This window comes from Oncorhynchus mykiss, chromosome 12, assembly GCF_013265735.2.
Source record: "Oncorhynchus mykiss isolate Arlee chromosome 12, USDA_OmykA_1.1, whole genome shotgun sequence".
Taxonomy (NCBI): domain Eukaryota; kingdom Metazoa; phylum Chordata; class Actinopteri; order Salmoniformes; family Salmonidae; genus Oncorhynchus; species Oncorhynchus mykiss.
In genome coordinates, this window is record NC_048576.1 from 51,740,057 (window position 1) to 51,754,947 (window position 14,891).

General features: G+C 41.7%; 1 long non-coding RNA gene across 1 annotated transcript; it reads right to left on the bottom strand.

Moving 5' to 3' along the window:
* Positions 1–592: 592 nt before the first annotated feature.
* On the bottom strand, positions 593–14,328 carry LOC118937887. The gene is made up of 3 exons (XR_005035298.1): positions 14,237–14,328; positions 5,399–5,483; positions 593–1,477 (listed from the first exon to the last, which is right to left on the bottom strand). It is a non-coding gene; the product is annotated as an uncharacterized LOC118937887 (long non-coding RNA).
* Between the last annotated feature and the right edge of the window lie 563 nt (positions 14,329–14,891).

Sequence of the window (14,891 nt, forward strand, 5' to 3'; positions counted from 1 at the left end):
TATCTGATAAAAGAGAAATGAGGAGTATCTAGAATGGCTCTGCTTCTTATATTGTTATTGCAATATTGCCAGAAATGAGTGGACTTATTAGATTTTCCCTCAAAGAACTCTGTCTGAAATGTCTGCAGTAAGTCTACGACAGACTCTACGTTTCTGTCACACCCTGGTCAAAGTATTTTGTGTTTATCTTTATTTATTTGGTCAGGCCAGGGTGTGGCATGGGTTTTTGTATGTGGTGTGTATGTATGGGGATTGTAGCTAGTGGGGTGTTCTAGCTAAGTCTATGGCTGTCTGAAGTGGTTCTCAATCAGAGGCAGGTGTTTATCGTTGTCTCTGATTGGGAACCATATTTAGGCAGCCATATTCTTTGAGTTTGTCGTGGGTGATTGTCCTTAGTGTCCTTGTTCTGTGTTAGGTTACACAAGTATAGGCTGTTTCGGTTTTCGTTAAGTTTATTGTTTTGGTAGTGTTTGTGTTTAGTGTGTTACTTCATTAAACATGGATTGCAATAGACACGCCGCATTTTGGTCCGACTCTCCTTCACACCTAGAAAACCGTTACAGTTTCCCACTGGGCACACACTGGTTGAATCAATGTTGTTTCCACATCATTTCAATGAAATTACACTGAACCAACATGAAATAGACACTGAATTGAAGTGCACAGTGGGTTTCTTCTTCCTGACAAAACTAATCCCCTGCCATCCTCAAGCCTTCTCCATTTTCTGAGTGGGCATAGAGCAACCTTCATTTCCACTCGGGTGCAGGTATAAGAGCACTTATGCCCTTTGTGCTAAACCACAAACCATATCAATCTTACCAGTAGATGCTTGCATGCACCCAGTTGTACCATCATTATGGACATTTTTTGATTGTCTTAATAGTGAGTCTGAGATTATGAGTGTGTCAGTAGTACTGATTTTAAAAAGTATTTATTAGTTAGCATGTAATTGTCCCGTAGACAGTCTCCCTTTCAGGGAGAATAGTCACATTGCCAGGGGCCAATTCATTAACATGAAATTAATTCACAGTTCATACTCAGAAAATTGCACTTTTTTTCTTGTGACAAAATAATTGTAGGAAAATAATATTAGTCTATCTCTGGAGACAGGAGACAGCTTAGAGAGGAAAATGAAAAACACATTACCAGTTGACCTCAAACAACATGTGATACTGATGCTTGTAACTCACAATCAATGATCATTGTACCCATATGCAGATAGCCAAAGAAAGAGGACATTTTTATCAAGTTTCCTGGTTTAAGAAAGCCCTGCTTGATCCTTAGAGTCTTACCATGTATGTTGAGTCTTAATCACAGTAATCAGGCTGCATGAGGTTAACTGGTATTATGGTAAACTGAGTGACCAAATGAGGGAACAGTATGTTGGTGGTTAGCATGTGTTCCGTTAAAAGTCCACTCCAGTCAGGGAAGGGCAGTTGCCAATGCAGCCTCAGAACTCACAATCATGGCGTTCTATCTGCAAAAAAGCCCAGAGATATTGGATTGACCTTAGTAGTATGAAAGTACACTAGCCTATGCATTTCCAGAAATGGTCGCTATTATCTTGTGCCTTCTCCTCTTTCTGCTCAGTACATTTGTCCTGAACACATACATGTGTGGAACATACATTCATCTTCTATACGTCTGCTTCCAGGCCCAATTACAGTAGCAGGTTCAGCTGGGACAGGTCACATGACCATGGTCAACATCATCAGCTCATTCTAGCGCACTCAGCAGCATGTCCCAAATGTGCCATTATGATCATAATACCATTATTAGTGGACTGTTCAAGCTGACAACGAACATGATCATATGTCCAATTTAAAGACGCACTACATCACTTCATAAGGAATAATACTGATTTGAAAGGGTCCTTGGATAGAGGAAGTGAGGGGCAACATTGAGTTTGAGTTTATTGTTATAGGGACAGTGCACATTAATCAACGTTTCAGTAAAAGTGTCGGTTTTAGCCAGCTGGCTAATTTTCAACCGCAGTCCCTGGGCAGGTTATTTTAAACAATTACAATACAGACAATCAATGAGCAGTGAGCACACGCAGGACAAGCAAGACATGGCATGCAGACAGAGCAACATAGCACAAAAAGCAACAAGACTTAACTACATGGACTGTGAACCTGGGGTGTGTTTACACAGGCAGCCCAATTCTGATACTTTTTTCACTGATTGATCTTTTGACCATTCAGATCAGCTCTGAAAAATATCTGATGGGAAACGATCTGATGTGATTGGTCAAAAGACCAATTACTGGAAAAAGATCAGAATTGGGCTGCCTGTGGAAACGCAAGTGTTCATTTGTAAATCAGGACGTCCCGGAACGCATAGTGACCGCAAGAGGGAATGGTGATTCCGGGGGCTCTGAGGTATCGGAACACATGAGAAAAAAAGTGACAAACACAACATAGCGCAGCAGACAGGGTAAACACCCAAGTAGCCTATTATCTATGGTGCTGGAATGGACAGCATTCTCCAAGGAGCTGATTAATTCAAAGCATTTTAGATGTTACTGCAGAACTCAGTGGAGAACTCACTGCAGAACACCCGCCATACACATCTGCACACACAGTTGAAGTCAGAAGTTTACATACACCTTAGCCTAATGCATTTAAACTCAGTTTTTCATAATTCCTGACATTTAATCCTAGTAAACATTCCCTGTCTTAGGTCAGTTAGGATCACCACTTTATTTGAAGAATGTGAAATGTCAGAATAATAGTAGAGAATTATTTATTTCAGCTTTTATTTCTTTCATCACATTCCCAGTGCGTCAGAAGTTTATATACACTCAATTAGTATTAGGTAGCATTGCCTTTAAATTGTTTAACTTGGGTCAAACGTTTTAGGTAGCCTTGCGCAAGCTTTTCTCAATCATAATTTAGTTTATAACTACAGATTTAGTAAAATAAGACAACAAATTAGCTAACTGCTAGAGTGCACAAAGGTTAACTGAGGGAGGGCGGTAGACCTTTAACAGTAGACCCCTATACATTTTTCACCAGACAAAGGTGTAAAGATAATAGCTGATGAGTTTGGAGGGTACTTTCGTGTTGAATGCTGAGCAGTAGTCAATGAACAGCATTCATACATAGGTATTCCTCTTGTCCAGAAGTGATTGCATCGTCTGTGGACCTATTGGGGCGGTAGGTAAATTGGAGTCTAGGTCTAGGGTGTCAGGTGTGAGGTGATGTGATCCTGGACATGTCTATCGAAGCACTTCTTTGTGACAGAAGTGAGTGCTATGAAGCGATAGTCATTTAGTTCCGTTACCTTAGCTTTCTTAGGAACAGGAACAATGGTGGCCATCTTGAAGCATGTGTGGACAGCAGACTGGGATAGAGATTGATTGAATATGTCCGTAAACACACCAGCCTCTGAGGACGATGCTAGGGATGCCGTCTGGGCCGGCAGCCTTGCAAGGGTTAGCACGTTTAAATGTTTTCACGTCAGCCACGGAGAAGGAGAGACCACTGTCTTTGGTAGCGGGCAGTGTTGGTGGCAGTATATTGTCCTCAAAACGCACAAATAAGTTGTTTAATTTGTCTGGGGGCAAGACGTCGATGTCCGCGATGGGGCTGGTTTTCTTTTTGTAATCCGTGATTGTCTGTAGACCCTGCCACATACGTCTCGTGTTTGAACTGTTTAATTGCAACGCTTTGCTTGTTTGATTGCAATGCGGAGGGAATAAGTACACTGTTTGTATTCGGTCATGTTTCCAGTCACCTTTCCATGATTTAATGCGTGGTTTGCTCTTTCAGTTTTGCGCGAATGATGTCATCAATCCACGGTTTCTGGTTAGGGAAGGTTTTAATAGTCACGGTGGGTACAACATCTCCAATGCACTTCCTAATAAACTCACTCACCGAGTCAGTGTGTACGTGAATCTTATTGTCTGAGGCTACCCGGAACATATCCCAGTCCACGTGATTGAACCAATCTTGAAGCGTGGAATCCGATTGGTCAGACCAACGTTGGCTAGACCTAAGCATGGTGCTTCCTGCTTTCGTTTCTGCCTTTAGGAGGGGAGCAAGATGGAGTCATGGTCAGATTGACTTAAGTATAATTCATATCAAATGCACAAACAAGCTGATGGTCACTGGAAATGATAGCTGTGAGGATTTCATTTTTTCCATGCAAAATGAAAAAGCTAGGTTTGTCTACTGTGAATAATTAGATTTTTGGTGTATTTTGTTTTCAAAGTCTGTCAGAGCGTATAGTTTTACAGGATGACATTTTAATTGATTCAATGTGCATCTGATCACATTAAATGGTCTGTCTCTGAGGAGAGCAACAACAGGGAGATAATCTGATAATCTGTAAAGCTCTACTAATTCTCTGTGTTCTTGTTTCCTTCCACAAAAGATAATTGAGATCAAGCCGAGTTGAAGGAGAGGGGTCAGTCTAGGCTGAGAACACAAGGCTTTTTATGAACATGTACAGTACTCAATGCCTCCAGGATAATTATAGTGACATTTTATTGAGCGTTACAAAAATGACTGGAACATTAATTCATCTCTGAGTTGTTTTATAAAGCCAAAGAATATATATTTTTTTCCTAATTTGGCTTTGTGACTGAATGTAATGATAATAATTTGTTCTGGGCTCTGATTTCTACTTCACCTGACTGCTAAATTGGGCGTTCTTTGTCTCTAACGTTAATTACTATTTTAAACATCAAATAACTTTCAAAAAGTCTCTCCAAAGATGATTTCCACTTAGAGCTGAGCTTTGACTTTTATCCACATCTGTTGTCTTCTCAAAACCATCAAAGGGCAAGACAGTGAGTGTGGGAAAAAGTATTATCCACCACCGACAGCGCTGTTATTGGCAGGAAAAGTATTTCTGGGGAGTCTTTGTAGAGAGGAATGTGAAGGGTAACATAACTATGCAAGAGCGGTCCTTGTGGCCAGTGGTGCAGAGCTAATGCAACCCTCACCAGACTGGAGTCCCATGATTGGAACCAGAGTGAGGGATGAGGAGACGGTGACAGAGGGTCTGCCTGCAGCTTTTTCTCACCCTCTGCATGTGCTGCATTTAATAAAAGCCATGTATACTTGATCTTAAACTCTCCACTGCTCCTTTTCATGAGGAAATCTCTCTGCATCACAAGCTTTAGTAAGCGGACGATGGAAAATAACCAACTGGAGGAGAGAGGTGAGTACCACCAAAAGGACAACAGCCCACAACCCTCAAACCTCCACGTCTGGGATGAACCAGAGGTGTTCCATCTGCCTTAAAGGTTTCCATTGGCCCCATCATGCTCCACTGTTAGCCTAAGGCACATGTGTCTAAACTCATTCCAATGTTTGTCTGTGGGTTTTCGCTCCTCCCTTGTACTTGATTGATGAATTAAGGTCACTAATTAGTAAGGATCTCCACTTACCTGGTTGTCTAGGTCTTAATTGAAGAAGAAGAAAAAGATTCAGCAGACACAAGGCCCTCCATGGAATAAGTTTGACACCCCTGGCCTGAGGGAATAGAGGAGTTGACATGCAGTTGACCCTCGTGGTGATAGAAGGTACTTGTTAGTGCAAGGTGAAAGGGTCACTGTGTCTGGTGCCACCAAGGACATGATTTTTCCCTCGAGATCTATACTGATTCTAGAGTTCTATCTTTTTCCTCCTCCAGCTCTACTAGTCAACCCCCTGAGTCAAAGAACATGCACACATACGCATTCGACATGTTAATGTTTTAAATGTGTGTAAATTGTGAAGTATTTTGTCTGTAATGTCTTTTTCATTATGTGTGGGACCCCAGTAAGACTAGCTGTCGCCATTGGTGTCGGCTAATGGGGATCCTAATTAAATAAAGAAAATCTATTTCTCTTGAACTCTACTAAGTGATGTTTAGGTACAGGGGCCTCAGCTGCATTTATGTCCCCTTGACACTCAACTGGTTGGTTTCAACTGGTGCCTATAAGATGAAGATGTAATGTATACTGTATGTGCATGTTCTCCAATCACTAAGTTTGAAAGACTACAGTAAAGAGGCAAGAAGGGCAAGAGTGTCAAAGAAGATATCAAGCATTACCCCTCTCACTAAGATTAAATCAAATATATATACAATAAAAACAAATCACACAGGCCCGTACTTTGCACCGGCAAAGTACACAAGCACCCTGACTACATGCTGCCTGATTAGCATTTCAAACATGACCTAAATTCTGGAAGCTGGGAGCACATGTTCCCCACTTCAAAGTAGATCTCCAGATGAGCTTATTATTCAATTTCCTCTTCCACACAAGGGCTCGCTGGACAGCCAGGGAGCTGAGCAAATGGCTAGCCACAACTAGCACAGCAGATATTGTACAGCCACTGCCAGCAAGCACAGAAGCCTTTATCAGTGGATGAACAGGGCCCTTTCTGAACTCTCAGAGACTGGCCATCCCCTGTAGAGCAGTTCTCCTCTGTCTGTCCAGCTTTCAGCAGAGCCCCTGGTGCTAGATACAGCACTCAGAGACCTCTGACAGGGCAACGATGATTAAGGCTTTCAGAAAGTTTCCTATATCGTTAGCCCAGATGGCACACAGTCATCAGAAGTCCCTCGACGCTGATGACCACGTTCCCTGTCCTGATTAACCCAGCACGAGGCAATGCAATCACAAACCAGTCCTAATCAAAGTAATAGGTTTGTACCTAATTATGGCCTCAACTTTGGGGACAGCAAGGACAGTGAGGTCTGGCATGAAAGATTGGATGGGGCTTCAAACTTCAATATATGGCAATTAGCCATAGGGGTTGGTTGCAATATTCTGATTATGGTATCTGGGTTATTAATCCTGTGCCACTAAATCTGCATCCCGGTAATAAAAAATATAATCTAATTCAAAATACTGGCGAATTGAATCACCCATAATAAACATAATATAGGATATATATAGGATTCTTTCAAGTCGTTTTAATTCTGGCTGCTGTGGCATAAGTTTCATCGACTCCAAATTAGATTTCCTTCATGGGAAAAACAAATAAATAAATGCCATATTTGGCGAGATGACTGTCATATTGTCGCTTCCCGGTTCCTTTCCGTGTCTCATCACTACGTTTGGACAAGCAGATAGAAAACCACCAGACCCAATTTACAGATACTTTGCCCAATTACTCTGTGTGCTGCAGATGTTTGTCATTTATTTTACTCCTCCAACCTCCTGCCGTGGCAGCTGTTGTGGGGTGGGGAGGGGGGGACTTTGTCAGTTTGCCAGTGCTGCGTGGTGTAGGGCAGAGGAACAGGTGCGGCACAGAGTAGGACACACACGGTGAGTGGCACAGCACACATCTTTGAACGGCATCCAGCACAGAGGACGTGACCAGACTGCAGCCGCTGCCAAACACTGCACAGATAGTAGCGTGGGATTAGACAGAGAGAGAGAGACATTGTATTGTATTATTGTCAGTGTATGTGTATTTTTTTTATTCACGTGTGGCTGCTCAAAACATATTTTTGTCTGACATTTTCTGATTGCATTTCAAGTGATGTGAACTAAAACTGATTTTCGAGGGAAATATGCTTGATTTAGAAAACAAATCGGTTCCTTCAGTAGCTTGTACATCAATACATTTTAAACTCAATATTTCTCTCACGATGATGAAGTAATACCATGTAAGTAATTATAATTATTGAATTCCTTTTCCTCTTTATATAGTGATTTTTAAAAGTTTTGTAAAACTATTTTGTAACACTCCTTTCATATACAGCAGGGTCTGGAATTATTTGATTCCTTGATAAAGATGAGCAAATAAGACTGTATGAACTAAATAATATAATAGTGACCTATATTGTTGGCTATTTTTATTATATTATTTTAAACTAATACAAATGCACAGATAAAGAGATTTTGGGTTTAACAACAAAAAAATATAAAGGTCAAAATGATTGAATCCCCTGTTTTCAATAGTCCAACACTTTCCCAGTGAGAGGGCAATGACACTTTTTCTAAAATGTTTTATGAGATTGAAGAAAACATAGTGAAGGTACTTACACCATTCCTCCATACAGAATCTTTCCAGATTCTTGACATAATTTGTCTGCTCTTATGGGCTGCCCTCTTCAATTAAAACCACATGTTTTCAGTGGGGTTAAAGTCCGACTGAGATGGTCATTGCAAAATGTCGATTTTGTGGTAAATTAACCCCTTTGTGTATTTTGATGTGTGCTTGGGGTTATTGTCTTGCTGGAAGATTCATTTGTGGCCAAGTTTCAGCCTGCTGGCAGAGGCAACCAGATTTTTGGATAAAATGTCCTGTTACTTGGTAAAGTTCACGATGCCGTTGACCTTAACAAGGGCCCTAGGACCAGTGGTAGCAAAATAGCGCCTTAACCACAAAGATCCACCACCATATTTTACAGTAGGCATGATGTGTTTTGTGTGTATGCATAGTTATTTCGAAGGCCAAACCCATAATCTTTCTGCCATCGTCTCTTATGACCGAAAAGAGTTTGTGGATATCAGAACAGTGCTTACACATCTCATACTGGACAAAGATTTATTCTTTAACGAGTCGGACGCAAAGGATTTACTTCGGACACCGGACAACATCCCTGTCATTCGCATGAAGAGACAAACATATAGGGGCCATATGTCGGGGGGGCCCGCCTGTACCATCAGTCTTATTAGCCAACGTGCAATCATTTCATAATAAACTGCTCAGATCAAAATTATCCTACCAATGGGACATTCAAAACTTTAATATATTATGTTTCACTGGGTCGGGGCTGAAGGACTACATGGATAACATACATCTGGTTGAGTTTTCCGTGCATCGGCAAGATAGAATGGCTGCCTCCGGTAAGACAAGGGGTGGCGGTCTGTGTCTATTTGTCAATACCAGCTGGTGCACAAAATCTAATATTAATGAAGTCTCAAGGTTTTGCTCGCCTGATTTAGACTATCATATGATAAGCTGTAGACCACACTATTTAGCAAGAGAGTTTATCTATATTTTTCATAGCTGTCTCTTTACCACCACAAACCAATGCTGGCACTAAGACCTTTAAACAGGTTAACATTCACAAGGCCGCAGGGCCAGACGGATTACCAGGACATGTACTCAGAGCATGCGCTGACCAACTGGCAAGTGTCTTAACTGACATTTTCTACCTATCCCTGACCGGGTCTGTAATATCAACATGTTTCAAACAGACCACCAGTGTCCCTGTGCCCAAGAACACCAAGGTAATCTGCCTAAATGACTTCTGACCCGTAGCACTCAAGTCTGTAGCCATGAAGTGCTTTCAAAGGTTGGTCATGGCTCACATTAACACCATTATCCCATAAACCCTAGACACACATCAATTTGCGTAATGCCCCAACAGATCCACAGATGATGCAATCTCTATAGCACTCCACACTGCCCTTTCACACCTGGACAAAAGGAAAACCTACGTGAGAATGCTATTCATTGACTACAGCTCAGCACTCAACACCATACTGACCTCAAAGATCATCATTAAGATAAGGGCACTGGAACTAAACACCTGCCTCTGCAACTGGATCCTGGAAATCACGATGGGCCGCTCCCAGGTGGTAATGGTAGGTAACAACACATCTGCCACGCTGATCCTCAACACAGGGGCCACTCAGGGGTGCTTGCTCAGTCCCCTCTTGTCCTACTCCCTGTTTACCCATGACTGCATGGCCAAGCATTACTCAAACACCATCATTAAGTTGGACAACGACGACACAACAGTGGTAGGCCTGATCGCCAACAACGAGGAGACAGCCTATAGGGAGGAGGTCAGAGACCTGGCAGTGTGGTGCAAGGATAACAACCTCTCCCTCAATGTGATAAAGACAAAGGATATGATCGTGAACTACAGGAAAATGACGGCCAAACAGGGCCCTCACCAACGAACTGTCACATATCACCAACGAAATGTTATGGTCCAAACACACCAAGACAGTTGTGAAGACGACACAACAACACCTATCCCCCCTGAGGAGGCTGAAAAGAGTTGGCATGGGTTCTCAGATCCTCCAATTATACAGCTGAACCATCGAGAGCATCCTGACTGGTTGCATCACTGCCTGGTATGGTAACTGCTCGGCCTACGACCACAAGGCACTTCAGAGGGTAGTGCATACGGCCCAGTACATCACTGGGGCCATGCTTCTTGCCACGCAGGACCTCCAGACCAGGTGGTGTCAGCGGAAGGCCCTAAAAAATGCCAAAGACTCCAGCCACGCTAGTCATAGACTGTTCTCTCTGCTACCGCACGGCAAGCGGTCCCGGAGTGCCAAGTCTAGGTCCAAAAGGCTTCTACCTCCAAGCCATAAGACTTCTGAACAGCTAATCAAATGGTTACCCGGACTATTTGCATTGACCCCCCCTCCACCATTTTTACGCTGCTACTACTCTCTCTACTACTCTCTGTTTATTATCTATGCATAGTCACTTTACCTCTACCTACACATGCACATATTACCTCAAATACCTTGACTATTTTACCTCTACCTACACATGTACATATTACCATTACCACCCCTGTACATAGCCTTGTTTCTGCTATTTTACGTTTCTCTTTAATTATTTCATTTTTTTCTTTGAATTTTTTTTATTTGTATTTATCATTGTTTACTTTCTTAACACTTATTTTCTTATTAAAACTGCATTGTTGGTTAAGGGCTTGTAAGGAAGCATTTCACTGTAAGGTATACATACACCTGTTGTATTCGGCGCATGTGACAAATAACATTTGATTTGATATTTTCTGACTTTTTGTCATCCAACAATATGCTCACCACCATCTTGCCTATTTGAAATGTCTCATTGATTGAGATAAGGGGCTCCTGAGTGATGCAGCTCTCTAAGGCACTGCATCTCAGTGCTAGAGGCATCACAACAGACCCTGGTTTGATTCTAGGCTGTGTCACAAACGGCCGTGATTGGGAGTCCCATACGGCGGTGCACAATTGGCCCAGCGCCATCTGTGTTAGGGTTTGGCCGGGGTAGTCCGTCATTGTAGATAGTAATTTGTTCTTAACTGTCTTGCCCAGTTAGATAAAGGTTAAATAAAATGTATTAAAATGAAGTGGGTGTCCACTAGTGATGCTTGGGTCAGATGTTTGTTATCCTGCAATTGGTGTTAATCGATCGACTATTTGTGATAATGTGAAAATCTCCGGGCCGCATATCCTACATTATGCATCTCATATGTACGTATATACTGTATTCTATACCATCTACTGCATCTTACCTATGCCGTTTGGCCATAATACATATTCTTATTCATTCCTTTACACTTGTGTGTTTCAGGTAGTTGTTGTGAAATTGTTAGGTTAGATTACTCGTTAGTTATTACTGCATGGTCGGAACTAGAAGCACAAGCATTTCGCTACACTCGCATTAACATCTGCTAACCATGTGTATGTGACAAATCAAATTAGATTTTGATTTGATTTGACCCTAAAGCACAAATACAGGAAAAAAAAATTGACAATGTTTATCCTTGTAATTTCCAACATTTTAGTAGATCATTTTTTGTCAAAAATTTGATACAAGCAGCTTCTCTTCTGCCATTACTTGTTGCCCTTGAAGACGACATAAATCCTTGCTCACCAGAACAATGTCCTATATCAATACAATTACCTCAGTAATGTTCTCTGTCGTATCTGATTCTCTTGCGGAGCAAATATATTTATAGGGATCATATAAGGGAAAGAGAAAGGGGGATACCTATTCAGTTGTACAACTGTATGCATTAAACTGAAATGTGTCTTCCGCATTTAACCCACCCACTCTGAATATAAGGGTATGTGAGAGGTTATCCTATAGACCTACAGGCAGTCTCCAGATTTAAATTACTATTGCATATAACTCATCTGAACAGTAGCCTACAGTTCACTTGACATATTTTAAGTCCCCGTCTTGTGACTGCCAAATTTGTATAGCGCCTCACAACCGTCACACATTCACAACATTACCAACAGTATGTGGACACCTGCTAAATTGGGGCTTTAATATGGAGTTGGTCCCCACTTTGCTGTTATAACAGCCTCCACTCTTCTGGGCCTTCCCCAAACTGTGGCCACAAAGTTGGGAGCACAGATTCATTGTATGCTGTAGCATCAAGATTTCCCTTCTCTGGAACTAAGGGGCCAAGCCTGAACCACGAAAAACAGACCCAGACCAATATTCCTCCTCCACCATACTTTGCAGTTGGCACTATGCATTTGGGCAGGTAGCGTTTTCCTGGCATCCACCAAACACAGATTTGTCCATCGGGCTGACAGATGGTGGAGTGTGATTCCTCTTTCCAGAGAACGCGTTTCCACTGCTCCAGAGTCTATTGGCGGCGAGCTTTACACCACTCCAGCCGACGCTTGGCATTGAACATGATGATCTTAACCTTGTGTGTGGCTGCTTAGCCTTAGAAACCCATTTCATGAAGTTCCCGACGAACAGTTCATGTGCTGACGTTGTTTCCAGAGGTAGTTTGGAACTTGGTAGTGAGTGTTACAACAGATGATTTTTACGGGCTACGCGCTTCAGCACTCGGTGGTCCCGTTCTGTGAGTTTTAGTGTCCTACCACTTCGCAACTTAGCCGTTGTTGCTCCTAGACGTTTCCACTCCACACTAACAGCACTGACCTGGGCAGCTCTAGAAGGGCATATATTTGACAAACTGACTTGTTGGAAAGGTGGCTTCCTTTGACAGTGTCATATTGAAAGTCACTGAGCTCTTCAGTAAGGCCATTCTACTGCCAATATTTGTCAATGTGTGCTCGATGTCAGCAATGGTTGTGGGTGAAATAGCCGAAAGCATTACTTTGAAGGGGTGTCCACTTACTTTTGTATATATAGTATAACATATTGATTGCTATCACCTTCTTTTACAACTTTACCAAATCTTTACTGTTCTGGCCCTACCTTCTCTTTATTTTCAACTTTTCATTTCCAGCCTGCTCTCATAGACTAGACGTAACACAGTAAATGTAAATCCGCGACCTTCACATTAGTATGATACTGTATGTTACGTTTGGTATGGTTACGTGAGACAAAAGTTTACCTAAGGCAAAAACAAATGTAAATTTAAAAAATAACTTTTATTTAACTAGGCAAGTCAGTTAAGAACAAGTTCTTATTTACAATGACGGCCTACCTGGGAACAGTGGTTTAATGGCTTAACTTCAATCCAGCAATCTTTTGGTTACTGGCCCAACATTCTAACCACTAGGCTACCTGCCACCCCCCAAAAAGTAAGGTGGTTGGTCTAGGTGGATGGGAAGGCATATAACGCGAATGTCTAGCAACCAAAATGTTTCAACCTCATCACAGAAAACTTTAGTTAATTAGCAACTTTGTAACTACTTAGCATTTTAGCTAACTCTTCCCCCTAACCCAGTGTTTCCCAAACTCGGTCCTCATGATCCCAAAGGGTGCACATTTAGTTTTTTCCCCTAGCATTATACAGGTGATTCAAATAACCAACTATTCATCAAGCTTTGACTATTTGAATCAGGTGTGTAATGCTAGGTCAAAAAACAAAACATGCACCCCTTGGGATCACGCCTGACCGAGTTTGGCAAACACTGCCCAGACCCTAACCTTAACCCTTTAACCTAACTCCTAACCTTAACTTTAACCCTAACCTTAAACCCAAACCCTAACCCTGTAGCCACCTAGCTAATGTTATGGTTGGAATTTGACAAATTGGAATTCGTAACATAGCATAAGTTTTGCGAATTCATAATATTTATTGTGTGAATTGCAATTCGTAATATATATTAGGAATTGTAAATCGTAACATATCATAAGAAATGGATGATGGACATCCACAAATTAACACATACCATTCGAAACGTTACATACCATACCAATTGGTGGGGCTCGGATTTACATTTACTATGTTAAGTTTACCCCTGAGTCCAGGTTGCCATTTAGCTTTTCTGTAATTGAATTAAACTCATATGTCCTTTTTGCCTCAATGGATCGATGTCACCTTTTTCATTGGCATGTACTTGTACTTGGTGCATGTAAAGTTAGGTCCTAAAGTATAAGCTTACGCACTAATGCCAGATAGAAATCTTGAAAGAAAACCTTAATGTAGCATATAGATATGAATTGCACAATAATGACACATTTATGGATTTCTCAATGCATAATTTTCTATTTATTCATCCAACCCGCCACCCATTAATTCACACAATATTTCATGACCCTAAACCCGCCGCAAGTTATGAGTCAACCTGCACATCACCAGGGCCGCATATCATGATGACTCTTACCTGTCTCGATCAGTGAGAGAAGATTTTAAGTGTGCAAAGCTGTCATCAAGGCAATGGGTGGCTACTTTGAAGAATCTGAAATATAAAATAGATTTGGATAACACTTTTTTAGTTACTACGTGATTCCATAGGTGTCACACCCTGATCAGTTTCACCTGTCCTCGTTATTGTCTCCACCCCCTCCAGGTGTCGCTTGTTTTCCCCAGTGTATTCATCCCTGTGTTTCCTGTCTCTCTGTGCCAGTTCGTCTTGTATGTTTCCAAGTCAACCGGCGGTTTTCCCGGTCTCCTGCTTTTTGCATTCTCCTTTTTCTAGTTGTCCTGGTTTTGACCCATGTCTGTTTCTGGACTTTGTACCAGCCTGCCTTGACCATGAGCCATTCTGTACCTCCTGAAGTCTGATCTGGTTTTGACATTTTGCCTGTCAACAACCAGTCTCTTGCATACCCTTTGGAGGAATACACATTGTAAGACTCCAACCAGCTGCCTCCTGGGTCTGCATTTGGGTCTCGCCCTGTGCCTTGATAATGTGACATTTCATAGTTTTGATGTATTCACTATTATTCTACAATGAGAAAATAGTCAAATAAAACTTTGAAATGAGTAGGTGTGGCCAAACTTTTGACTGGTACTGTGTGTGTGTATATATATATATA